This window comes from Cryptomeria japonica, chromosome 3 (assembly GCF_030272615.1).
Source record: "Cryptomeria japonica chromosome 3, Sugi_1.0, whole genome shotgun sequence".
NCBI lineage: Eukaryota > Viridiplantae > Streptophyta > Pinopsida > Cupressales > Cupressaceae > Cryptomeria > Cryptomeria japonica.
The window spans coordinates 502563613-502589853 of NC_081407.1; the positions used below are offsets into that span (position 1 = coordinate 502563613).

General features: G+C 34.7%; 2 long non-coding RNA genes across 2 annotated transcripts; one reads left to right on the top strand and one right to left on the bottom strand.

The window, feature by feature from the left end:
* Window positions 1-11441: 11441 nt before the first annotated feature.
* LOC131044760 (uncharacterized) lies at window positions 11442-15210 on the top strand. The gene is made up of 2 exons (XR_009372048.1): window positions 11442-11662; window positions 11934-15210. It is a non-coding gene; the product is annotated as an uncharacterized LOC131044760 (long non-coding RNA).
* A 5533-nt stretch (window positions 15211-20743) lies between these two features.
* LOC131067458 (uncharacterized) lies at window positions 20744-21385 on the bottom strand. Its single transcript, XR_009111813.2, has 2 exons — window positions 21301-21385; window positions 20744-21055 (listed from the first exon to the last, which is right to left on the bottom strand). It is a non-coding gene; the product is annotated as an uncharacterized LOC131067458 (long non-coding RNA).
* Between the last annotated feature and the right edge of the window lie 4856 nt (window positions 21386-26241).

A 26241-nucleotide genomic window follows, 5' to 3' on the forward strand; every position in this document is an offset into this window, starting at 1 on the left:
AAAACCAGTCACTTCCAATGGAACTACTCGGAACTTGAGAAGTGTACTAATTACAGTCTCTTCTATTTGTCTCTTCTCTTCATCTGTTCTAGTATCATATTTTACATATCTAAATGACCCAAATCCACCATATTCCTTCAATTTTGCACAAAAATTGTCAACACTATGTACATCTTCCTTTGTGCTTTTTACAATTTGAAGTTTATTTACATCTTCTGACTCTATGTCACTTTCCTCTTTATCCAAAATTAGTCTTCTGTTCTTCTTTCTATAAGTTTTTGTATCCTTAGGAATTTCTACATTCTTTTGCTTCTTACTGGGTGACACAACAGATGATCTAGTGTTCGGTCGCTTCACTGGTGGGGTCGGTGATACCTTGGTTGCATCCTGTTTCTTTCTTTTCAAAATTTTGCCCTTTGGCAACTCGGTGCTCAGTGTAATTGATGCTTCTTGAGCTTCAAATTCTTCATTGATTGAAAGTTGATCACTCTTAGTAGGAGTGGAGGTAGAACCTTCTCCAAACTTTTCAGTTAAATCCTTGATCATTTTGGTGGCTTTTCTGGAAGCCTTCGGAACAACAATGCTCATTTTTACTTTCTCTTTCACCTCTTCATAGGTGCCATATCTTTTCTCGGTAGCATGCCTTGGAAGTGCTAAAAAGGCATCTATTTGTTGTTGAGCAATATCAAAATCTATCTCATAACCCGTAGGCGGTAATGATTGAGTCCTGGGTTCTACTGCATTGACATAACAGTAGTCTGTATCCAATTCAAAACATATAGTATGCTTGTATTTTTCCACTAGCTAAGGTGGAATCGTGTACCTGCTATGCATCTTTTCCTAGAATTTGTTGAAGTACTCATCCATTATCATATTGAAATTATCACCTAGCTGATTGATGAAATTATTTATTTGATGGGTGATAGGTCGGTGTAATTCCCAAACAACGTTACTGACTAATGGAAAGAATTTCTGAAAATAGAAGAACATACACACTAAGAGTGACCCAAACTTTAGTGTGTTAGCAGTATTATTCTTCTTCGATTTCCTTATTGTATTTAGATTTTCAAGAAGATTCTTCAATAACACTTCACATAAATCAATTTACATACCCTTTTTAACAGTTTTATAGGGCAAATCTAAAGCTGCACATGGTACATTGTTTTCTCTTGCCGACTGGAAGAAACAATAACCAATAACTCTAATAGCAAAATTAAGTTCTGCATCTGTCACATTGTTCAACTTAAGACCTCTGCTATCAGACTCAACACCTATTAATGTTATCAATTCCTTTTGTGAAATCATCTTCTATGCTCAGGCATGGTCAAATATAGGGTATCCAGTTATTATGTGAATAATCTCCTTGGTGATCTTGAAAGGTTGATCCTCTAGCCACATAAAATCGTCATGTACTTGGCTCAAGACAAATTTGACCCATTGGGGTTTGAAGACTCGAGGATAGGTTAGGGCTTCGGTTAATCCCTTGACTTTGATATGCTCAAACTTCCTATCCATATTTCCATCGGTGCACAATTTATCATACATATCCTTAATCTCATTATGACCTAGCTCATCAACTCTGCACTTGGTATAAAATCTAACATCTTCAATCAACAGAACCCTATCCGAAATAAGAGAAAATGCAGTTTTCTCATCGGGTTCGAAAGCCACTTTGGGAGGTAAGGTGTATTTTACTGTAGGCTTCTCAATGGTTTCTGCTACAACGGGTTTCTGAGCTTTGGGGGCCATTTCAAACTGAAATTCTACTTACGAAGTAGCTTAGGGTTTCAAATAACCAGAAAACGCTTCCAACTTAGTAAATACTTCACAAATATTCACAACTTGACTTGATCGGTTAACTGTTAAAAATGCGACTTTAGATTTGCTAAATACCTTGAATTCGCTCTTGGAAATGCTTGATCGCCTTTTAATTCACTCTGCTCTGCACTTTGAAAACTGGTAAGTAAAAAATGACCGCACTCAATACTTTAAATATCTCCTTTTGACCTTATCGAGATTCATGTGGTTAGGTTAAATAGGCATTAAATGCACTTGGTTTTACTTTACCGACTAACTCTCTTATAAGCTTTTACTGACTAGACAGGTTTAATACTTTTACCGACTTCTCTGGTAAATCAAAAGACTATATAATTTTTCAAACTTTCTATTGCATCTTAGCTATGCAGATTTTGGAATTAGGTGCATAAATATATACGAATTGTTAAGATATAACCTTTGAGAATGCAATCCCTCCATACCTTTATTGACTAATTCGAAGTAGATGCACCTAACTCGGTAGGTAAGGTGCTTCCTTCATTAGTTGACACATTTTCCTTCTTTTTCCAAAATTTCTGCAATTTGCTTCTTATCTCCTCAGTATCTCCTCTCGATTGGTCTCTGCAGTCTTTAGCTATGTGTCCAACTTTGTGACAATGAAAACATCCCATTCCTGGATTTCTCCATGATCTTCGGTTGTTCATTCCAAACCTTATCATACAGTTTGCACTTATATATCCATATCTTCCACAGCATTCACACCAAATTCGTGTATTGTAATCCCATGGTACTGAAGTATATTGTCGATTGAGATTTGTGTGAGTTCGGTAGCTTCTAGTGTTTGCTCGGTGTGGAGTCCATATATAGTTTTTTTGCTTAAACCAACATTTCTTGGTATTGTGTCCATATTTATTGCAATTTTTGCAAAACCCTTTGTATTTTGCCTTCTGATAATTGTTGACAGACTTTGTTCTACATTGCTTAGATGTGTGACCATACTTATTGCAATTGTAACAATAACCATAAAACCTAGTAACATCCGGTTGCTTACCTTTTCTAATCCGGCAAACATTGGCAACATGTCCTTATTTTCCACAGTAGTTCCAAATAGGCTTCTTGTCCTTGATGTTCTCTTTGTTTCCAGCTTGCTTTGATGATTCTCCTTTCTCGGTAGTGTTGATCCCTTTCTCGGTAGAGTTGTTTCCTTTGTAACCGAGTCTTGCATTTTTGTTGGGTTTTCTCATATTTAGTTGCCCATCCAACATTCTTTATGCTTCATGGTTTTTCCTCAATGTTTCTTTTGACTTCTTTTCTGCTTCTAGTTCATCGGTCAATCTTGATATTTCAAGTTCCAATAATTGGTTCTCATTTTCTTTTAGTGTAGCTTCATGATGTGCATAGTCCAATTGATCAAATGGATTATGTTGAACTACAGTCATCCTTGATATTTTCCTCATTCTTTGCAAACACCATTTCTTCTAGTTGTTGTTTTTCTCCTTCTATAATTCGCTTATTATCTTCAGTTGTTCTCAATGCATCAAGATTTTCAGTCATCTGTGTGCTAAAATACTCATGTTCCCTTCTCATTGTTTTTAGTTGTTCATTAAGTGCTTTCTTCTTTTCTTTCAGTTTTGCAATCATTTCTTCAAATTCTTCTGATATGTTGTTCTCAGATGATGTCTCAATTTGTTCCACCAACTCTTGTGAGTCCTATAAATCATCAGACAACCTTCTTCTGACTTTCAATGATCTCTGCATTTGCCTCTGCATATCTGCAATCATTTGATTAGCATGATCCAATTCTTCTTGAAGATTCACAATCCTGCGAGATTGTTTATTGCCTTCCAATGATAGGATCTTTCTCTTTAGGTTGTTAGACCCTTTACCAAGAATATGGCTCTGATACCAATTGTTAGGTCTTACTTGGAAGGCTAATGTACTGAGAGGGGAGGGGTGAATCAGTACTTCAAAACTTTTCTTGAAAAACAATTTTACTGATAAACACAAACTATGTATTGCTAATCTCAAAGATATATAATACTGAACCATAATCATAGAAATAACATACATCAAAATATCACTCCATAACACAAATATTTTTGGTCACGCAAAAACTCTTGGTTAGAGAGAAAAACTGCGGTGGGGATGGCACCCACAACTTCACTACTACAGTAATCAAGATTGCTCGGTTAGAGCTACATGTTTAGCCATTTCTGATAGCTTACCCTGTTAGGAGTATAAAGATCTTTAGATCTACCTTGCTAAAGGATTTTACAAACACTTCTACAAAATGTTGTACCTCGTTAAAGGCTTTACAATTTATAGACTTTATTAGAGTCTTTTACCTGTTAAAGGTTTCTATTACAACTTAAAATTTCAGTCAAAAATCTTTATAAAATATCTACAACTTCACATCTAAAATTTTATAGCAGACTCTATGTGATCAATATAAAATTACCTTGCTCATAGCATTCCTCAGTAATTGATAAATCAACTCGATAACCACTTCTGTATACTTTGTCCTCTTAAACTGTTCTCTAAAACCTTCTCGGTAACCTGTGATTATCTCTGTCAATCTTCTTTCTTCATACTAAAATATGTCATTCCTTTTTGTCTCTTTTCTTGATTGACTTTACATATCATATCATCTCATATACTCAAATCATTTTGTTTATATAGATCTCTGAGATGATGATTTGTTCATGCTTCAATCATACAAACATGTTTTATTGAATGAATAAACGTAGAAATTATTTCATTGGATATTCTTCCTCAAAATCATACAAAATCTTTAAATGCAATTTCCTATGCAGTAACGGTTTCATCTTCTAGAATTATGTAACACATTTCACATGTGTGTCTAGGTTCATTGAATCTGGTAACACGTTTTCACTCGGTTTAGATTAACTCGGTATTCCTTCTTTGCTGCTCGGTAAACATATAAACCTTACTCGGTAGACATTCTACATAGGTCTCGATTCACAGCTTGGTGTGTATCATCTTGGTGACTTGTCTTTCTTCTGTAACCGACACCGGTGACCTCGGTGTTTACCGATTGGACTTTTCAGTAGTATTAACCGACTAGAGTATATAGAATGACTTTGGGCATAAAACTAATGACAACTTAGTAAATAGCAACAAACACCGCATAACATTAACATACCAAAGAAATCATCAATAACGCACAGAATGATCAATATGGACCATCAACATAGATAGGAAATGATCTATAAATATCCACAAGCATCATGAATTACACCAGCAACAACCGCAATATCACCACTTACTAGAATCTTCATCATCATTATACCAAACCTCAAGAACACCAACTATACTAACTGTCAAACTAAAAGATTCACTTGTGGACCTTCAAATCACAAACCATCTGAATTGAGGACACATTTGAATGTCCTAAACACTCTTCCAAATCCACAAACCAAGATATTGCAATTCCAGAACAATGTGGAGCAAGATCCAAAATACTGATCAACACAAACAACTGAAAACAAACCATAATACTGAATTTGATAACTCGATCAAAACATTGTGCGAACCACTGAAACTTTTGTTGAATAAACTAGAGATACTTATCTCAAAACCCTTTAATCCACAACAACTCAATTGGAACACACTAGCCAAACCAACTCATCCAATCTGACTGCAACACTGGAACACAAGAATATGTTGACATCAATGACAACACATTATTCCAACAAACTTCTCCGCAATATCCAACAATCTCCCCCTTTGGCATTGATGGCAACATATGAATTTGAAAAAAAATCAATTCAAAGAAAGAAATCAACAACCAAAAATTTCCTCATAACTCTCAACAATCTCCCCTGAGATCTAGCACATGATATGGCATTTTTTCACATGATCTTCTCCCCCTTTGACATCAATACAAAAGGCTCATACAAATCATAATTCTCTCACTCTTACTAGATAATCTCTCCCCCTTTGACACACACTCTAACAATTCTGAACATCTGAACCACACACTAACTACTCCCCCTGAGTAGTTGCCTCACTCATCAATCTAGATCACAAGATATCTTTGTGAACTCCACTGAACTGATGCAACTCCATGCATCTTAGTTCCCATCAAGAGGGGAAATCATCCCTAGCTTCTCTCTGAGATACTCAAAAGTATCTTTAGGCAAAGGCTTCATGAAGATATCTGTAATTTGCTCCTTTGTAGATACATACTCCAATCTGACTTCCTTATCATTCACCTTCTCTCTCAAGAAATGAAACTTGATTGATAAATGCTTGGTCTTGGAATGCAACACCAAATTATTAGAAATGTTGATAGCACTTGAATTATCATAGTATATAGCAGTAGGATCATCAAAAATAACTCTAGTATCCTTCAACATCTGCTTCATCCATATCACCTGAGTACAATTGTTAGCAGCAGCAATGTATTCAACTTTTGTAGTAGATAAAGAAATAGTATTTTGCTTCTTACTCATCCATGAAACCAACTTTTCACCCAAGAAAAATGCACCACCAATAGTACCCTTTTTGTCATCAACATCACCTACCTAATTAGTATTAGTAAATGCACTCAAAGTAAAATCATCATCTCTAGGATACCACAAACCAAAATCAATTGTCCCTTTCAAATATCTGAAAATCCTTTTCACAGCAACAACATGAGATTCCTTAGGATCAGCTTGAAATATAGCAACAAGACATACAGCCTTCATAATATCTAGTCTAGTTTGAGTCAAATATAACAATCCACCAATCATAGATCTATATCTAGTTTGATTTGTTTTCAGAGAATCATCATCCTTTGTCAACTTACATCCGGTCACCATAGATGTGCCAACTAGCTTTGAATTATCTAAACCAAACTTCTTCAACAATTCCTCCACATACTTAGACTGTGATATAAAGATACCTTTATCCAACTGAGTAATTAGCAATCCCAAAAAGAATTTCATCTCACCAATCATAGACATCTCAAATTCATTTTGCATATCATCAGCAAACTTCTTGCACAAACCATCATTTCCACCAAAAATAACATCATCAACAAATACCTCAACAATCAAGATGTCATCATGGTCAATATTGAAATACATATTACTATTAGCAGTACCTTTATTGAATTCAAGCTTCATCAAATACTTATCCAATCTAGCATGCCAAGCTCTGGGGGTTTGCTTCAATCCATACAGTGCTTTCTTCAATCTATAAACCATTTTTTTTAATCTATCAACTGAAAACTATCTGGTTGCTCAATATAAACTTCCTCTTCCATCTCACCATTAAGAAAGGCTAACTTGGCGTCCATCTAATACACCTTGAAATCTTTGTAAGCAACATAATCAAGAAATAATCTAATAGCTTCAATCAACAAAGTAATCCACAATAAAATAATCCATATCAAGAAATACCTATCACCTTGCAAGCTTCTCACTCTAGAAGGACCACACAAATCAATGTTCACAAGATCCAATCCATTAGAATTATATTGTTTGCTTTTAAAAGAAATTCTTGTATGCTTCCCTGATTGACATTCCTTACATACTGGATTAGTAGGCTTTACCAACTTAGGAATATCTCTCACTTCTTGGGTAGAATTTATCTTAACCATGCAATCAAAATTTACATGACACGTCCTTCTAAGCCATAACTAACTTTCATCAATTTGAGCAATAAAACAACTTTTACTGCTAGCATTCAAGTGAAAGATATTACCTTTAGTTTTTGTACTTGATGCAATCTCAATTCTGGAGCTACTCAAGATCTTACATTTTCCATTCTTGAATTGCAAATCATTTCCCTTATCAACCATCTATCCAACACTAAAATGAGTATTCTTTATACCTTGAACATACAAGACATCATCAGTGTTATGCTTACCATCAAGAGAAATAGAACCTCTACCATGGATTATACCAGCTTTGTCATCTCCAAATCTTACTACACCACCATAATACTTTTCCATACTCACAAACTTACTCTTATCACCTATCATATGATGAGAGAAACCACTATCAATAACCCATTCGTCTTTCTCTTCAACTTTAGCAACCAAAGCTTTCTCCTCACTAATGCACCTAGTAGAATCAACAGTCACCGGATCATCTTCCTTGATACCAATGAACACCCATTCATCTCATTAATTTCCCTTATCAAATTCATCATCTGTCACACCTTCATCAATAGCAAAATAACACTTCTTCTGATATTTAGGCTTATAACACTTTAATGGCTTCTTAGAAACTCTTTTCGAACACCTTGAGACAAAATGTCCTATCTTATTGCATGAAAAATATTTAAGAGACAACTTTCCTTCATACTTACTAGCTCCCTTAGGCAATCTCCTGGCAATCAGGGCTTCAATCTCTTCAAGATCTCTTTCTTCTTCTTCAATCTCTCTCATCTCCTTCTCATTTTTGGATAACCCTGTAGAACTTTCTCCCGGATCATATTTTTGCTTCCCAAAAATAGTAGCTTTGATTGCAGATTCAATCTTAGGAAGAGATTCGCCAAATTCACTCAACTCGAAAGTAGCAAACTTTCCAATCAGCATATCTCTAGTCACATATGTCACAGTATGGATCTCCTATATAGAAACAACCTTGTTCTTGTAAGTAGGAGGCAAGGATCTCGACACTTTAGCAACAATCTCTGATTCTTCCAATACTCTACCGACACATCTAATGTTCAATACAAGCTCATTCACTTTCTGCATAAAAGAGGTAATGTTCTCATCTTCACCCATCTTTAGCATCTCATACTTTCCCTTCAAGCTCTGCAACTTAGAAACTTTCACATGGTTGTCACCTTCATACAAAATTTGTATCTTCTTTCAGATCTCATGAGCAGTCTACAAATCCATCACATTAGTCATCTCAAAATCAGACAAGGCACTCAACAATGCTTCCTTAGCTCTAATATCAAATTCAAGTTCCTTTATCTCATCCGGAGTTGTAGGACCATTCGGAGGAACATTATACACATTCTTAGTAATCCTTCAATAATCTTCACCGATGCATCTCAAGTCACATTCCATTCGGTTCTTCCAAATATTGTAATTCGTTCCATCAAATCTCGGACTATTCTTCTTCAAAGAAAAGGTTGCCATTCTGGATCACCTCAAGTCGTCAAACTTCTTCTGGAGGATCTAGCTCTGATACCAATTATTGGCAACAATGCAGCAAACTGAGAGGGGAGAGGTGAGTCAGTTTGCTCACAAACTCTACACAACTCAAACTTAAATTTAGATCTAATAATTAACAATGAAAGCATAAATCAACGCAACATCAATAACACACATAACACCAAGATTTTTTATGTGGAAAACCCGGTTAAGGGAAAAACCATGGTGGGAACCTACCCATAATAAGATAATACCATGTTATGAGTAGATGAAATATTACAATGGGGAATGCACATGCATTCAGGCACACTACCTAGAGCTCACTTCTCAAAACACATAACAAGAAGGGCTACAACCCTTGAGAAGGCTCACTGCCTTACAAAAAATTGGGATTACTTCCGGAGTATCATGAAATGATAAAATAGCATCTCCTCATGCCTAGTTACATTTCTGGTTAAGCACACAACACAAACTCTTCTCTTTCACACTTCTTTGCACTTCTTATTTGCTACCAAAAGATCCAACATTATTCACACATGCAGACACATCTCTCACATGATTATTACATTTATTTATACAGATCATCAACCTATATTTCAAGGTCGTCTCAACAATCATCACACATTACAAAGAATATAACCATACATGCTACAATAATACATGTGGAACAAAATAATTTTGGCTAAGACATAGTCTAGACCCAAATCAATACCTCGAACAAGAAACACCTCCAAGAATTACGCCATGCAAATCTGCTACACACTACAATCATCTAGTCGGTTAAAAACACTTCATAACATGAACATACCGAAGAAATAATCAATAACACACACAACGATCAATGTGGACCATCAACATGGATAGGACACTATCTAGAAACATCCATAGGCATCATGAATTACACCAACAACAACCACAACTTCACCACTTACTATAATCTTCATCATCATTATATCGAACCTCAAGAACACCAACTATACTAACTGTCAAACTGAAAGATTCACTTGTGGACGTCCAAATCATGAACCATCTAAATTAAGGACACGTATGAACATACCAAACACTCTGCCAAATCCATAAACCAAGATATTACAATTCTGGAGCAATATGGAGCAAGATCCAGAACACTGATCAACACAAACTACTGAAAAATAAACCATAATATTGAATCTCATAACTCGATCTAAACACCATGCGGACCACTGAAACTTTCGCTAAATCAACTAGAGATACTTAGCTCAAAACCCTTTAATCCACAACAACTCAACTACAACACACTAGCCAAACCAACTCATCCAATCTAACTACAACATAGGAACACAAGAATATGTTGACATCACTGACAACACATCATTCCAACAAACTTCTCAGCAATATCCAACAATTTTAAATACCCAACTGTGGCCGCCCCTGCATCATTTTTACCCACAAGTTTGGCACTTTAGAGCAATCTTATATCTGCTAAAATCATATATCTGATCCTCAAGCAAATTTTCATCAAATCTAGGCATCATGTATGAATTTTTTTTATTTCCTTGTCTTTTTATCATTTTTGTATTTTTTGATTTGTTTTTTGATTTTTTAGTTATAAATTAGGTTTTTTATTTCAAATACAATGTGAGCTAAACATAGTGAGCTAAGCATAGCATGAAGAACATCTCCTTCAAAAACATAGTTAGTTATTGTAATAGAGTTATTTTATTCAGTTTGCAATACAGAGTTAGTTTCCTTATCAGTATTTTCTTGCTTTTTCATTGTCGGGTGAGCGATATGATAGTTATTGTGATTCTTGCAATCCTTTGCTTCGTCTCATTTTTGAAACTAACTATATTACAATAATTGTGAGCTAAAAAGAAGGATAATAGAAGAATATATAGATATCAAGCTCCTAAACATAGTGAGCTAAACATAACATGAAGAACATCTCCTTCAAAAACCCTAAAAAAATCTGCATGAGAAAAGCCTTGGGAAAATTTGCGCAAAATAGCATAAAAATTTCATGCGTAACACTGCCAAAAATAGCCTCTGCTACTGAAAATAGGTCTCCAACTCAAACTCCATGAAAAGACACCCTCCCGTCAAATATAGAACTATCCAACTGCCAAATATAGTCTTAGAAAAAGTACCACCTCTGTCTAAAAAATATGCATGTTCTGATGTCCATAAATAGTACTGAGAAAAAGAAAACCCCTTCTTGCATACACTATATGACCAAATATATCCCTTTCTGAACTTTGCATGAAGGAATATACTTTTGCTTTTAGTCCTTAAACTAATTTTAATTTAACACTTAATTTAAACAATTCGTTTTAATTAAATATTAAATTAATATATTAATTTTCTTTTGCTATTGCCTTTTTAATAATTTAATCCTTTTTTAATATTTTTTAATTAAGATTTATAAATTATAAATCTTTAATTAAAATATATTAAAATATGTTTAATTTAAAGCAAAGAAATAAAAGAAACCTTAAAAAGCTTTCTCCACTTTATTTTAGGGGTCATTACAAAAGTTCAAATGACTTTTAGTCATTGATTACGGGGCCTTATAATACATGCAAATAAAAGAAATCCCAATATAAGAAACTAGGGCATATAATAAAACATCTCGAACCCTAAATATTTTCCATTATTTTCATTTTGCAACTCTGTGAAGAATTTTATGTGGCGGCTTATGAACACCTCCATGTACTCTCTACGTGTTTGAACTGGAGCAAAAGGACTTGGGTTTTATATATAGGTTCTCTTCTACATGATAATGACACGGTATGCAGCTCTTTCTCTTAAATTTTATCATGCCTTTGATATAAAAAGAAACATTGAATCTTTGTTTTAAACCATGCATCTTTTATATTTAGGGTCGTTTGAAACCCTAGCTTTATGAAATTAAGCCGTAATCTTTTGTGATCTTAGTGCACGGTTGTATGAAGAGAACATAAATCCCTAATACTATGCATCTTTGTGCTTCGAGGGTTTATAATTGTGTTGTGCATTCTTTAATATGGTTGTTCTCTATGTCTTTGAATCTCTTTAGCAGCAATTGATGACTATCTTACTTGGCGAGTCTTTTATGATAAATGATTATCACCATGATAAAGGTTACTGCATTTTAATTATACAGATGCTAAATCTGCATTTTGATGACATTAAAAAGTGGTTGTGCAAAAATCTAAAAATATGATCATTGAATTCTCACTGTCATATAATTGATATACTTATGATTCTTGGGGAATAATCCTTATCACTTTTGTCCTAGACCTGTGCTTCTAAAAATAAATGTCTTTGTCTTTTGAAATTATATTCACTGTTTATTTGATGATCTGAGACAACCCTGAGTAACCTTTGAAATCTGATTTGTTGTGACTTTGACCTATCAAGACATCTCGAACTGCATTCTAAGTTTACAATACATGCTGCTCTTGGGTGGCTATTATTACAAAATATACCTTAATGCTTCAAATGATTTCAACTTTTCTTGTCACGGATGCATACTAAGATAGTATATTCAAATATTGTGCTTTGTAAATCTTTTAGTAATGTGACAATATATAGAATGGCAACTTGTTTTATTCTAACAATCCCCTACTCCTGAAAACATTGTGATGTGATCCTTGAACACTATCAAATGAGCTTTGAATGTATTTATTGATGAGTGATGTCTTCTTATGTGATTCATCTTTAAGTATTATTTCATTGTTTGTAGCTGTGAGTTTTCTGTGATCTGTATTTGATGATCACATAGTTACTCTTCATAAAGGCTTCCAGTTGTTAAAAGGTTGTTACATACAAGGTTTGTTGTCTTATTGCAATAATTGTTATACTACTGTTGGTATACTATCACCATGCTTCATGACTTCTCTCACTGCTAGCATCTTGACAAATTGTGGCTCTCTAACTATATTTTGAATCATTGTTGTAGGTCTGCTATAATATTGTACTTTCTATAGGTGGCAGTGTTATCTTTGAAGCTTTGACTGTTTAAGATTGTGTATGGAATTTATTGTGCAATGTATTTGTATCTTTATTGAAGATTTTTTTATTTATTACTCACTATCTTTTGTGGCTCTTTACTATTATGCTCATTTCTCCTTTCATGTACAGTCACAAGGTCTTATAACTTTGTTTGATATTCCTTGCCTTGACATTCTGCTCTTTGATAGTAAAGAATGCTTTGTCTTTTCTTGAATGTAATATTAATATGAAGAGCTTCTATGATTGGTTGGATCCTATGTATGTTGATCTCATTAGGCATCCCTTATAACTGTCACAAACCTATAATTGACTGCTAAAACCCTTTTGTATTGGTTGTGACAATGATCTTCCATCAAATAGTTGTTGCTATGTGATCTTTATCTCTTGTCTTTGGTCTATATTGTGACTGCAATGATGCTTGAAACTTGGTACTATCTTTATGGTTTGAGACCAATATGTTGCTCACTGTTATTTCTTAGCTTATAAACAGTGACTTCATATCCTTACTGTGCCCTTCATTCATTGTTATGGACTATCAATGATCTGACTGGTCATCCTTTTCTATTTCTCACTGCCTTGACTGCATGCTCCATGAAATGATGATGGATAGGACTTTATATCTCTTAATTACCCTCTAAACCACTGTTACTATTGTGTATGACTGTTTTTTGGCTTTATGGATTGTATCCTGAAGGTTTTCACTGTATGACTGAGATTTTGGTAATTCCAAGATGCTTTAGTTGGACCATGGTGGTAACCTACCATGCTTCTATAGTCTTCTATGTGGTTGCATTTATGTTGTTGATATATTGATCTTCATGAAAGATGGCTTGAAATTATTCTCTAACATGAAGCACTTTCTCTCTTTAATACCACATGATTGATCAGTTCTTGTGCCATGGAATGACTCTGTCTTTGATACTGTATGGTTGTACTTATACTCAATTTGTGGATGTATATGAATATCATAAGACTTATCTTTTGAATAACAGTGATCTTCTATAACTGCATTTCAACTCTATCACTGTAGCTCTTGATAATCTTTATGTCTTGATATATTCATATTTGCATTATCTATCATTGTTTGAGGAATCTGATGATCATATCTGATAACCTTATAGTTTATGACTTACTCTACCATTGAACAATTGTATCTTTGTGTGTATCATTGTATCACTATCCTTTAATGAATAGTTTTGTCTTCTTGGCAGTGAATATATAAATGTATCATTAATATGTTCCTTATCTATCAATGATGATTGTCCTTGTTAACTCTTGGCATGACTGTGTATACACTCTGAGATAAATGTTTCACTATTTCTAATCTGTCATTAAGGGTTGCAACTGTCATTTACATGCTTTGAACAAATTGATCTGAGTTTATGCCTTCTCATATCTATGTCAATATGGAGTATGAACTAGAGCATGATGAAGCTATGTTTTGCAATAAAACCATTTGTGCCTTATGTGACTCTCATAGGCTTTGAATTGGTACTTGGATGCTTTATGAGACTGCAATCAACTTTATTATGACTCTGATATCTCTATTATTTGTCTTATGAAGTTGTACATGTTATATTTTTTCTCATTTTGATCACTCTTTCTTTCACAGTCACTTATGTGATGTCTCTAGTCATATGTTGACTATTGAGTGCAGTTTTATTCATTGTTGCATGTGTTGTCATTGGATGGCAGTTTATACTATCATTGAGTGACAATATACGGGACTCTGGATACTGTTGTATTCTTTGTTTAACAAGATAATTATTGTCACCTCGTGAGTGATGACTAGTATGTTGAGCTCAACCCTTGTGGGAGACCATTTTAACCCACATACTTGATAGATATGAAATGGAAACATGTATTATACCTGCACAGTGAACAAAAAAGCTAGATAAAACATGATACTTGTTTCTATCTCATGGCACCATCTCTGCATTGATTCCTTTTCTTCTGAATCCGATATCCTGATAGTCGTAGACATATATTTATGTATTCTTATGCAGATAAACTATGTATTGTGATTGATAAACAATGTGAAAGTGTGGCTATCCTCATTGCTCTAACATATTTTTCAAATCTCTTGCAAGTACTGATGGGATGGAAGCGAAAGAAATCAAAGATGGACAAGTAGATGAAGATCCAACCACTCCTTCAATCTCAGGCTCGTCATTCCAGGAAATGACGAGCCACCCTACTGTCATTCTCATTCTTTCATTTGTTTATATAATTTAGTTGTGTAACCGTATGAGAATGTATGTCTATAGCTTAGTCAGCTATTCCAACGGCTTGTGTGGGACACCTTACACATTTCTTGTAATACAAAAGCTATTTCTATGCAATCTTTTGGTGTTATTTGCTTCAAATACTTGCATATGTGAAATAAACTTCAACTTTTAAAACATGATGTGCACAATGAAGAAACTTTAGAAAACAAATTGTGTACCTTTCTTCAAATGCAATGTGTAAGGCATGTAACAGACCACCAAATTTAGCTGTAGCGAAATTTGGTAGCAATAACAATGAGAATCCACAACCACTAAACCCTCCATTATCAAACCCCCACTCAATTGATGAGTTAATTAGGAAAATTTTGAACCAATTCAGGGCTATTGTTGATGTCTATAGCACAACCCCTTGTCTGTCTCCCATGTTAGCTACACTAAAGGCAATAATCTCCAATATAGACACTGTCATCACTTAGAAAATGAGATTCTTTTGTTGCGAGAGGCCATGATGGAAAAATATGTGAATGGCTTGTCCTATGACAAGGTGAAGAATCTCGAGATATCTACAGTCGAAATTGTTGCCCTATTTGTTAAATCCCTGCATCAGACAACTCGTAAATGTGATAAAACTAAAACTTTCCATAAAATGATGTCAAAATGATGCTATGTGAAATAACTTTTGGGATCATTGGTGGGTGGTTTTTGATATACCACCCAACAACAATCTCAATGTTCCATTTTACTTAATCAAGAAATTATATATCAAATTTGTTTTAGGAAAGCATGTCAACGACTTTGACATCAAGCATTTTCAAGGTATGGGGGGAGGCATTCCATAGGATAGACTTGGGGCAGTTGAGTAGTACAAGGCCCATATGTTCCCCCTCCCCGCATTGCTCACCCACCTCCAGTATAACCTCCAGATATTATTGTTGAGGTAGCATCATGGACTATATCGGCTATCTCTTTGAGTAGCCTTTTGGTTTCTTAGGTCGCTACACTAGCTCAACCACATTAGGGTGATGCTAGTGGTGGATCGAGTGGTGCTGACACATCCTCCTCGCGTCCACATATTTGTGTGTCGCATACTTGCACTATGTTTCATCATGTTTGTTTAGGTCCTTTTGGACAGCCTATTGATCATCTCATTAACATATCTGATTACGAGGTGCATGATATGATCGGTGCACCAAATGAGTTGACAAGGAATAGAGAACACCCTAGGGAGCCCTTGCATGCTAGAGATGAGGAGGTACCTTGGTCGTATACTGACAATGTAAGACTTAACTTGTAATCTCACGATGCATTTTAATTTAAATGAATATTTATAAGATAGGCTTAAGTACTAATGTTTATATACATGGTCTATTTAACAGTTGATGTTTGAGGAGTTATCACAGGTCCATGACGCCACCCTCTCAGCCATTTCATTTGGTCTTGACAGCTATCTGGTATATATTTTTGCATCTAGTAGTGTTGGAATTATTGTCATTGATGTCAAAAGGATGTCAAGGGAGGTTGTAGTGATGTAGGTAGCAGTCGCGCATAACATGCAGGTTATGTTGTGCTATTGCGCATAACACGTTGTGTTATGCAGTAGGGGTTCCGACTAGATTCATCGTCTCCACAATTAGGCAACAATAACTATGTCCCAAGTTGGGGTTGAGAGTCATGATTTCCGTGTGGCCGAAATTGTTTGGTTCACGTGTGTCGCTAGGTCCCGCGGTGTGTTTGAATAAGGAAAGAGGTCATGTGGGATAAAAATATCATAAAAAATTGAAGACCCCCCGCTATCCCACGACATGTTTGTTGAGCCTTGGTTGGCAATGCGGGACAAGAAAATTCAAAGGGAAATGTGTTCCCCCGCTATCCTGCGACATGATGGACGTGTGAAAGGTGACAATGTAGGGTTAAGAGATAAAAGGCGGGAATTGGGCTTCCTGCTATCTCGCATCATATTAGCCGATAGTGAAAAGTCACGCGGGATAAGAAACCGAATGGAAGATTACTTGAAGTCACTTATCTCGCATGAGACAAGGATGATGTCGATGGGCCTGCGGGATAAGAAAATAAAAAGAAATGCTTGTCTACTTATCCCGCATGACCAAACTGGGATATGAAGATGCCCATGGAATAAGGAAAAGTGAAGAGAAGAGAGTGAGAGAACTTATCCCGCATGGATTAAGAGGCACACAAAATTTTGTGCGGTCTAACATAGAAGAAGATGCTTGTCAAGGTAAGACAAAGCTTATCACGTGTGTTCTCATGGGGATAAGGAGAAGGTCGCAGGATAAGAAAGTAATAAGGCAAAAGACAAAGACTTATCCCGCGTAGGTTAAGAAGCTACAATATGTGACGTGGGCTAACACAGAAAAGGGGAGGCTTCTTGAGATCAAACAAAAGCTTATCCCACATGGGTAGAACAGGAAGGCATACATGCGATGCGCATAACACGAAGGTTAGTCACAGTATGAAGTTCAAATTATCTGTGTTTTTTATGGTCCACGTGGCGGTTGACTATGGTTGACCAAGTGACTTGCAAGTCGATTATGAAGACTTTTGATGACACCTATGCATGTTGATTGGCACAAGGGGTTTACATGGAGGCCAATCGACCTTGACTGAATAATCTGGATGAAGAATATGAAGACTTGTGGTTTCTTGGTGGACAAAGAATGAATCAGATATATGCAGAAGTCGGTGACGGTGGATTTCAGTATGGTAGTTGTCGATCTTGTCTGGGTAGGTCGACAAAGGATGGAGAATGCATTAATGGCAACTGAGTTGCAAATGGTTGATGGGCTCGAGGAAATCGACAAAGGGAAAATCAAAATCTGTTAGGCAGATTGGGGTTGCTAAAAATAGAAACTCAATACAAAGAACTTTTAGAAAAACAAAGAAGAGTCATTTAATGTAGATGGTCGATCCAAGAAAGAAATCCAATCTGCTGCAGACCATATCCCAAAAAGGAAAATGAATTAATTGCAATATTAAAGGGAAAAACATTCCTCGATGCAGAGCTGATGGTGCAAGACTGTAAATGAGATTTGTCATTGGTTGGTGTGGTTGTCGAGATAGAGATTGGAGTGAAATTATAGATATCTCAACAAGTCGACTGAAAGTTGTTGTTGAGAGTGAGATAGAGCGTTGTTGCCTAGAGAAAATAGAGCAAAATATAGAAGTAGAGAGAGTTAGCACAAAGCAAGAACAAAGCATTCTAGAGAGTAATATTGTAGTAGAGAGAAGAAGATAACCAAAAAGAGGAAGGAGAAGAAACAAAAGAAAAACTTCAGCAGGCAGAGAAAGTCAGTGTCAAGATATGAGAAATTTGTAAGTGTTACAAAACCCATTTGTAACAAGGCTTTGTCAATGCATTGTAAACTTGAACAATCACTATAAATCTTTGAGTGGGTGCTCAGAGCAGAGGTAGGTACTCCTTTGAGTAGGTGCTGATAAAATCAGGGGTTGGTGCTCCTTGGGTTGGTGCCCTAAACATTGTAAATTGTTATTTACAGTGAGGCTGGATTGGAGCAGTAGACTCCAACAGCTATTCTCACAGAGGTTTTTTCTCACATTGGGTTTTCCTCATATATTCTGTGTTGTAGTTTGATTTGTGTTTGTGTGTGTGTGTTCTTAATTAATTTGTAGTTTCAGTACTTGCACACATTTTGGGATACATACATGTTTATTTGGAATGTATATATTATATATGAACATGCACTTACATATATGGACATACATTTTGTTTGAGTTGGCATTTATGTCAGTTTTGTCTATGAACATACACTTGTAATTATTCGACAATTTGATAGATAGAAGTTGAGATTCGATATAATTTGTTCCTCGTATGCATGGCTTCATTCTTTGAAACTTTAATCTTGAATGTAACAATGAACAATGGTTAAATAATGAATAATAGCATGTTATTTGTATAATCTTGAGATTCAATATAATTTGTTCCAATTAAATCTTCAGTGTTAAATTTGGTTGCCTTGGGCAACTTCACCAAATTTAATGACCATATTGGTATTTCTATTAATCATAACACGGATTCTTAGTAATGACAAATAACAAGTAAACAAAATTGAATTGAATAGACTTTCTCAAATATTCAAGATTAAGCAGTTTTCGTAGGGCAACGATTTTTTAGTTGACGCAAAAATCATTTGAGGGATTCAACGAAAAGTTGCAATGAAGCCTAGTTCTCGTTTTGTTCGTTGTGAGCATAAATATTCAGTCCCAACACATCCAATTAGGCAGTTTTACCATAGGGCATGCTCATTGTTTTGCCTCCCAGCTCGGTTGAATGCTTAGTGCCATACAATAGCAGCATCGTCTCTTAAGCGTCCTAAGTGCAAAAAATTGTCAAACTTTGACAAGTTGTTTCTCAAAATTTGTGCCACTTTCAAATGATCCATCTGAACCTACAAGATCATGTAAGGCCCCTCGACAATAGCATGTCTTGTATTTTCAAGATTCGAAACAATATCCATAGGGCAATGATTTTTCAATTGACACAAAAATAATCAAAGGCATTCAATGAAAAGTTGCAACAGAGCCTAATTCTTGTTATGTTCATCATGGGTGCAAACTGTTAGTTCCAACACGTCTAGTTAGGTGGTTTTACCATAAGCATGCTCCTACTTTTCCTCCCAACTCAATCGAAAGCTCGGTGCCATAGCATAGCAGCATTGTCCCTTGAGCGCCCTTAGTGCAAAAAATTATCAAACTTTGACAGGCTATTTCTCAGAATATGTGGCACTTTTGAATGATCTATCTGAACCTACAGGGTCACGTGCGGCCCCTCTACAATAGCCTATCTCTAATTTTCAAGATTCAAAGTGATTTTCGTAGGGTAGCGATTTTTTAGTTGAAGCAAAAATCGTCAAAGGCATTCAATGAAATGCTCCTATTTCGCCTCCCAACTCGATCGAACACTCAGTACCATACCGTAGTAGCATTGTCTATTGAGCGCCCTAAGCATGAATATTTATCAAACTTTGTCAAGTTTTTTCTCCGAATCTGTGGCACTTTTGAATTATATGTATGAACCTACAAGGTTATGTGAGGCCTCTCTGCAATAGCCTATCTCTGATTTTAAAGATTCGGGGCAGTTTTCATAGGGAAGCAATTTTTTAGTTGACGCAAAAAATCATCAATCATTCAATGACAAGTTGCAACAGAGCCTAATTATCATTATGTTCGTCGTGGGCATGAACCATTGGTTCCAACATGTTCACTTAGGTGGTTTTACGCTAGGCATGCTCCTAATATGCCCCCCAACTCAGTCAAACGCTCAGTGCCATATCGTAGCAACGCCATCCCTTAAGCGCCCTAAGTGCGAAAATTTGTCAAATGAGGATCAAAGGATAAATATACACTAACAAGCATATATTAAGTTGTAATGAACCTAGGAGAACCCTAATGAATTTAGGGAAGCCATAATGATCATGATAATTATTTTTCATTTGTTAGTTTATGCGTCTTTTTCATCATAATCATCATTATTTGCATATATTCTAGACACATAATTACCATTACACTTACATGTGACATCCATAAGCATACATAAGTGGGTCATACACATAAGATTTGTTAGTCTATGCATCTTTTTCATCATAATTTACATCTACATTTTGAAACATAATCACTATTACAACTACATGTCCTTTTGATTACCCATGTACTCATGTACAAATACATTGTATATCATCAATACAACTACATCGACGTACTCATGTACAAAGAAATTGTATATCGTCAATACAACTACAATAATGTACTCATGTACAACTATATTGTAAATCGTCAATGCAATTACATCAATGTACTCATGTACAAATATATCGTATATCATCAATACAAAGTTGCATCAATGTACTCATATACAAATACAACATCATACTCCATGTGCCTATGATATCCTCGCGTCCTACTCCAAGCATGTATAGACCAATGCCTGCATATAAATGAAGACCAACATAAGCAACATGAACAACATAGTATTATGATCATTCTTTGAAATGAAAACAGGGTACAACCATCATAACCTCATGTCCTACTCCAAGCTTGTACTCACAATATTGAACAAAATGTTGACGCAATAGTATTGTCAATCAAAAAGACCTACATTTCTTAAGAATTATTAACAAACATAAACAATGCATGTAGGATTATAATAAATAAAGAGGTGGGATTATATACCATGAAGATACCTCCTTGTGAATTACATTGAATGTACCCACAAAGTTGAAGCAAAATAATGATGCAATAGTATTGTCCATCAAAAAGTCCTACACTTTTTAAGAATTGTTAAGAAACATAAACAAAGTGAACAACAAAATTTTATGATCATTCTTTGAAATGAAATATGTGAAAATAAATGAAGAGATTGGATTATAAACCATGAAAATACCTCCTTATGAATTGCATCGAATGTACCCACAATGTTGAAGCAAAATGGTGATGCAATAGTATTGTGCATCAAAAAGTCCTACATTTTTTAAGAATTGTTAAGAAACATAAACAATGTGAACAAAAAAGTTTTATGATCATTCTTTGAAATGAAATGCATGATAATAAATGAAGAGATAATATTTTAAACCATGAAAATACCTCCTTATGAATTACATCGAATGTAACCGCAATGTTGAAGCAAAATGGTGATGCAATAATATTTATTATCCATCAAAAAGACTTACATTTTTTAAGAATTGTTAAGAAACATAAACAACGTGAACAAAAAAGTTTTACGATCATTCTTTGAAATTAAATCCATGATAATAAATGAAGAGATAAGTTTGTATACTTTCCCCATTTGGTATGAGCCAGTATTGCTTCATGATCAACACTACTAGCTATCCATAGTTTTTTTGTCTTAGGTCTTGCATGGTACTTCAACAACTTAACATTTGTAGCTATAACAAGGTGCGAATACATGAGAATAGTTTTGTGTCTCTCGTAGTCTTCAAATGCAGGTATGCCACTATTTCTAATTATGTTTGTTTGCATCCAAGTTCTTGCAACAACAATTGAACTTGTAGGATACTGTGAGGCCTCACCTCGACTCAGTTTGACATTCAGTGGATTTTATATTTTAGACTACTATGGATACTTTGTTTTGATGCATTTTGAGACTTAGAAATTATATGATTTCAGGATATTGGATAACATTGCTATGAATTGATGTTTTACTTACATGCTTTATGTGATAGAACACTACATGATTATTAGATAGAATGATATTGCAATGATAGATGTCGTTAATGAATTTGCAGGACTTTACTTTGAATATAGAACTATGATGTATGTTTAGTTTATGTGAATTGGGATGAAAATTGCTTATGTGAATTTGCTTGACAAAAGATGTATTCAATCTGTGCAGATGGAAATTGTATGCAAGTAATGATGTGCATTGTTATATTATTGAATTATATTTTATATGAATATTTGGGAGTACTAATGTGTAAATTGAGATGCGCAGGAAATTTACCATGTGACCATGGAAAATTACGGAGAATCAAACCTAGACTTATGTATGTTCGTAAAGCCAGGGTTTGTCTATTTGGAGAGACAACACCCCGTTTGTGTTGTATTTTATTCGTATCAGTATATGCTGCATGTGTGTTATGTGTTATTTAAATTTATTGTGTAAAAACCTCAAGAGACAATTTCATGTTTATTTTTGTAAAAGTATTTTATTAGTGTCACTTGACACATGTGAGGATTTAAATTTTAATATTTTATCTTGTCTCTTGATGGGAAAGTGTTAATTATTATTAATTTTAAATAAAATAATGTGTTGTCAAAAGATATTTTGAGAATATAATATTTGGTGTGGTCAACTTATGTTTGACCCGAAAATAAACTTCAGAGGGGTTTAAGATGGGTTAAATGAACACCTAGGGGTAGTTTATTAGGGTTTCCTGAAGCCCATAAGGTATACCTAGGGGTTAGGGGTAATTTTAGGCAAGTTTCTACTTTATTATGATCTTTTTAACGCTTTAAAAATTGGCTTTTTTGAGTTGAGCGAAAATTGAAAATTGAAGGAAAATCAAATCCAGATTTTCCCTCTTGGAAGGAAAGTCTTTTTTTTTGCATTTTTGCTTTCTTCCTTCTTTTTGTTGATTTTTCTTAGAATCCTGTGAGAACTCAGTGAGTGAGCTTCTTAAGGAGGATTTTTGGGAATAGCTGGTTAATCACCCACTCTCCATTTTTGGAGACAGAAGAAAAAATTTGGAAGAAAAATAATGGGATAAAGAAATTGATCTAAGGAAAATAAAGGATTGTGGATTGGGCAGCTCTTCTTCAGATATCTTTATAACCTTTGGGCAGATTAAGGTTGGTTTCATTTTTACTTTTAATGACTTGTTTTTGTTTATTTCTGAAAGTTGTTGAATAAGAAAATCTGTATTCTTGAAAACGAATGTTTGAAAATCTTTTGGTTTTGAATGAATGTGTTTTGGGAGTTTTCTCAAGATCTCTCTTTCTCTTGGGAGAGAAGAGGATCTTGAGGGTGGTAGCAGTGACAGCCCTTGAGTGAGAGACTCTCTTTAGAGAGCGATCACAAGGGATCTTTGTGTGACCCTTGCTGCATGGCCTGTTTGTGCAATGGGGGTCATAAGGAGGGTTATAAGGCTAGAATGCCTTTGGGGGGCATAAGGAATTTATGGGGTTGAGATTTTGATATGTTATTTGTGCCATGAGGTGGCTTCTTGTTATTACATACTTGCAGATTCTCCTCAGGGTATTTGGTCCACTACCACCCTTTGAAAATGTTCACCACCAGAGTGTGGTGCTGTGAAAGCCAGGTTGGGAATGTGTCTGGAATATTTGTATGTTTTGGGTTTCTTTGTGTTTGCCTGTTTGTTACCCGTCTAGGAATTGGTTCTCCGAGCTCGGGGGTGGCTACCAGTTAGCCTAGGCTGGGAGGTGAGCACTCCGTGGTCAATTTTGTGTTTTCTATTATGCAGGAAATTCAGAAGAAAGAGGATAGGATTCATGAAAGATATTCAGAAGATTGTATTTGAAGATATTTGAATTCAGTTGCAGATGTATGTTTAAAGTTGTTGTAAATAAATGCCTCAATTCAAAAGAAAGGAGAAGCAAGTTGAAATTTGTAATAGTAGACTTGAAATCTTAATGTTGTGACTGTTCAGAGAAATCATTCTGTAAATTTGGTAGAATATTTTAGAGATGTATAAAAAGAAGAAAAGCTTGTTATTTCTACTTCTGGTTTATAAAAAAAAAGGGGTTTAAATTGTGTTGCATGCAAAAAGCTTCTTGTATTATGGAAAGAAATAAAAGATTTGTTTTTTCATTTTGACTTTAATTATATTTCACTTGTGGCAAATAAAAGATTATTGTTGTTGAAAGATTTCTATGTATTTTTTTTATAAAAAAAAAGTTGTTTTAAGTGAATATTCTATTTTAAAAAAAAGAATATATAAATGGATTTCTTTATTTCCAGAAAAAGTATAATGTAGCTTTATAAAATACCTTGAATTGTATTTTTGTTAACATTGATTTAAAAGCTAGCTTTATAAATGAATATATATATATATATATATATATATATATATATATATATATATATATATATATATATATATATAATTCTATTTTTTTATTAAACTTAATGTTATCTTTCTTCTTTATTATATTAGTTTAGAATTTTGTATGTAAAATTCTCTTCGAAAAAAAAAAAAAAACCTTATATAAATTTATATTGAAATAAATTTCATCTTTTTATTTTTACTATGCTTATTTAAGTTATTTATAAATATATATATATATATATATATATATATATATATATATATATATATATATATATATATATATATATATAGTATGTATTTTATTTTAAAAAAAAATTTAATTTTTAAAAAAAAAATCTAAAACGAAGTTTAGGGGTCCCCGCGGGCTCCTCTGTGCGTACGCACAGTGGACGTCCGCGCGGCGCCCACTGTGTGCACGCACAGTGGAGCCGCTTGCGGCTTCCACTGTGTGGGCACACAGTGGACGGCCGCGGCCGCCACTGTGTGGCCACACAGTGGTGCCGCCAGCGGCGCCCACTGTGTGGGCACACAGTGGAGCCGCGGCACCCACTGTGCGCTCACACAGTGGCGCGCACGCGGCCGGATCTTTTTTTTCTCCCCCGTGACCTGCATTAAAATATTAATGGAATTCATGGTCGCCAAGGGCTTCGGCCCGGCCATGAAGTTTAACAGTTTTAAAAAAATATATATATAATAATATAAAGGGTTTAAAACCCTAACCGAGTAGAGGTTAGGGCAGGTTAATGTTAATTAGAATAATAATTAAATTATTTACCAGTTTAGTTAAATATACATATATATATGTTTCCATAAATACATATGGAAATTATATATATATATGTACATAAATGTATGAATTTGAGCTTTTTTTGTATAAGTAATAAAATTTTAAATATATAAATATATGCATAATCAATTAGGTATATATGTATATATTTATTTAATCCTGATTTTAACTTTGGTTAAATTATAAAGAGAAATTTAAAAGAATTAAAAAGACTATAAAGTCATATTGGAGGATAAATTAAAATATCTCTCCTAATACTTTTAGTGTGAATAATTTAATAAAACTATTAATTAAATATCTTTTGGAGATAAAATTTAAACCAGTAGGTTATTCCGCGATTAGAATATAACCGATTGTCGATGCTTCGTTCGTTTCAGAATGAGCTCGAATTTATTAATGGAATTTCCGTTAACGCTTGTCACAAGAGTGTGCTTGTTAATTAAATCAGTATCTTTTAAAAAAAAATTTGTTCCGTTTTTGCCCTAAATTTTGGGCATGACATTTTGGTATCAGAGCAGGGTTTCCACACTAGGAGCCTTACTCACTTACGTTTCGCCTTAGAATATTTTAAATTGTTTTGTTAATGGAAATTTGAATTTAAATAAATTTAATTCTAAAAGAAATAAATTAATTGTTTTGTATTATTTTCCTCTTAGGATGCCTCCGTTGACGCGACAAGCTCGCAAGCGCGGACGGGGTCCTAGACGTGAGCGCCTAGCTCGCGATGAGGAAGAGAGGGAGGCATCGGTTCCAGAGGAGAACCCAGGAGCACCTCCCGAACAGCCAAATGAACCTAAC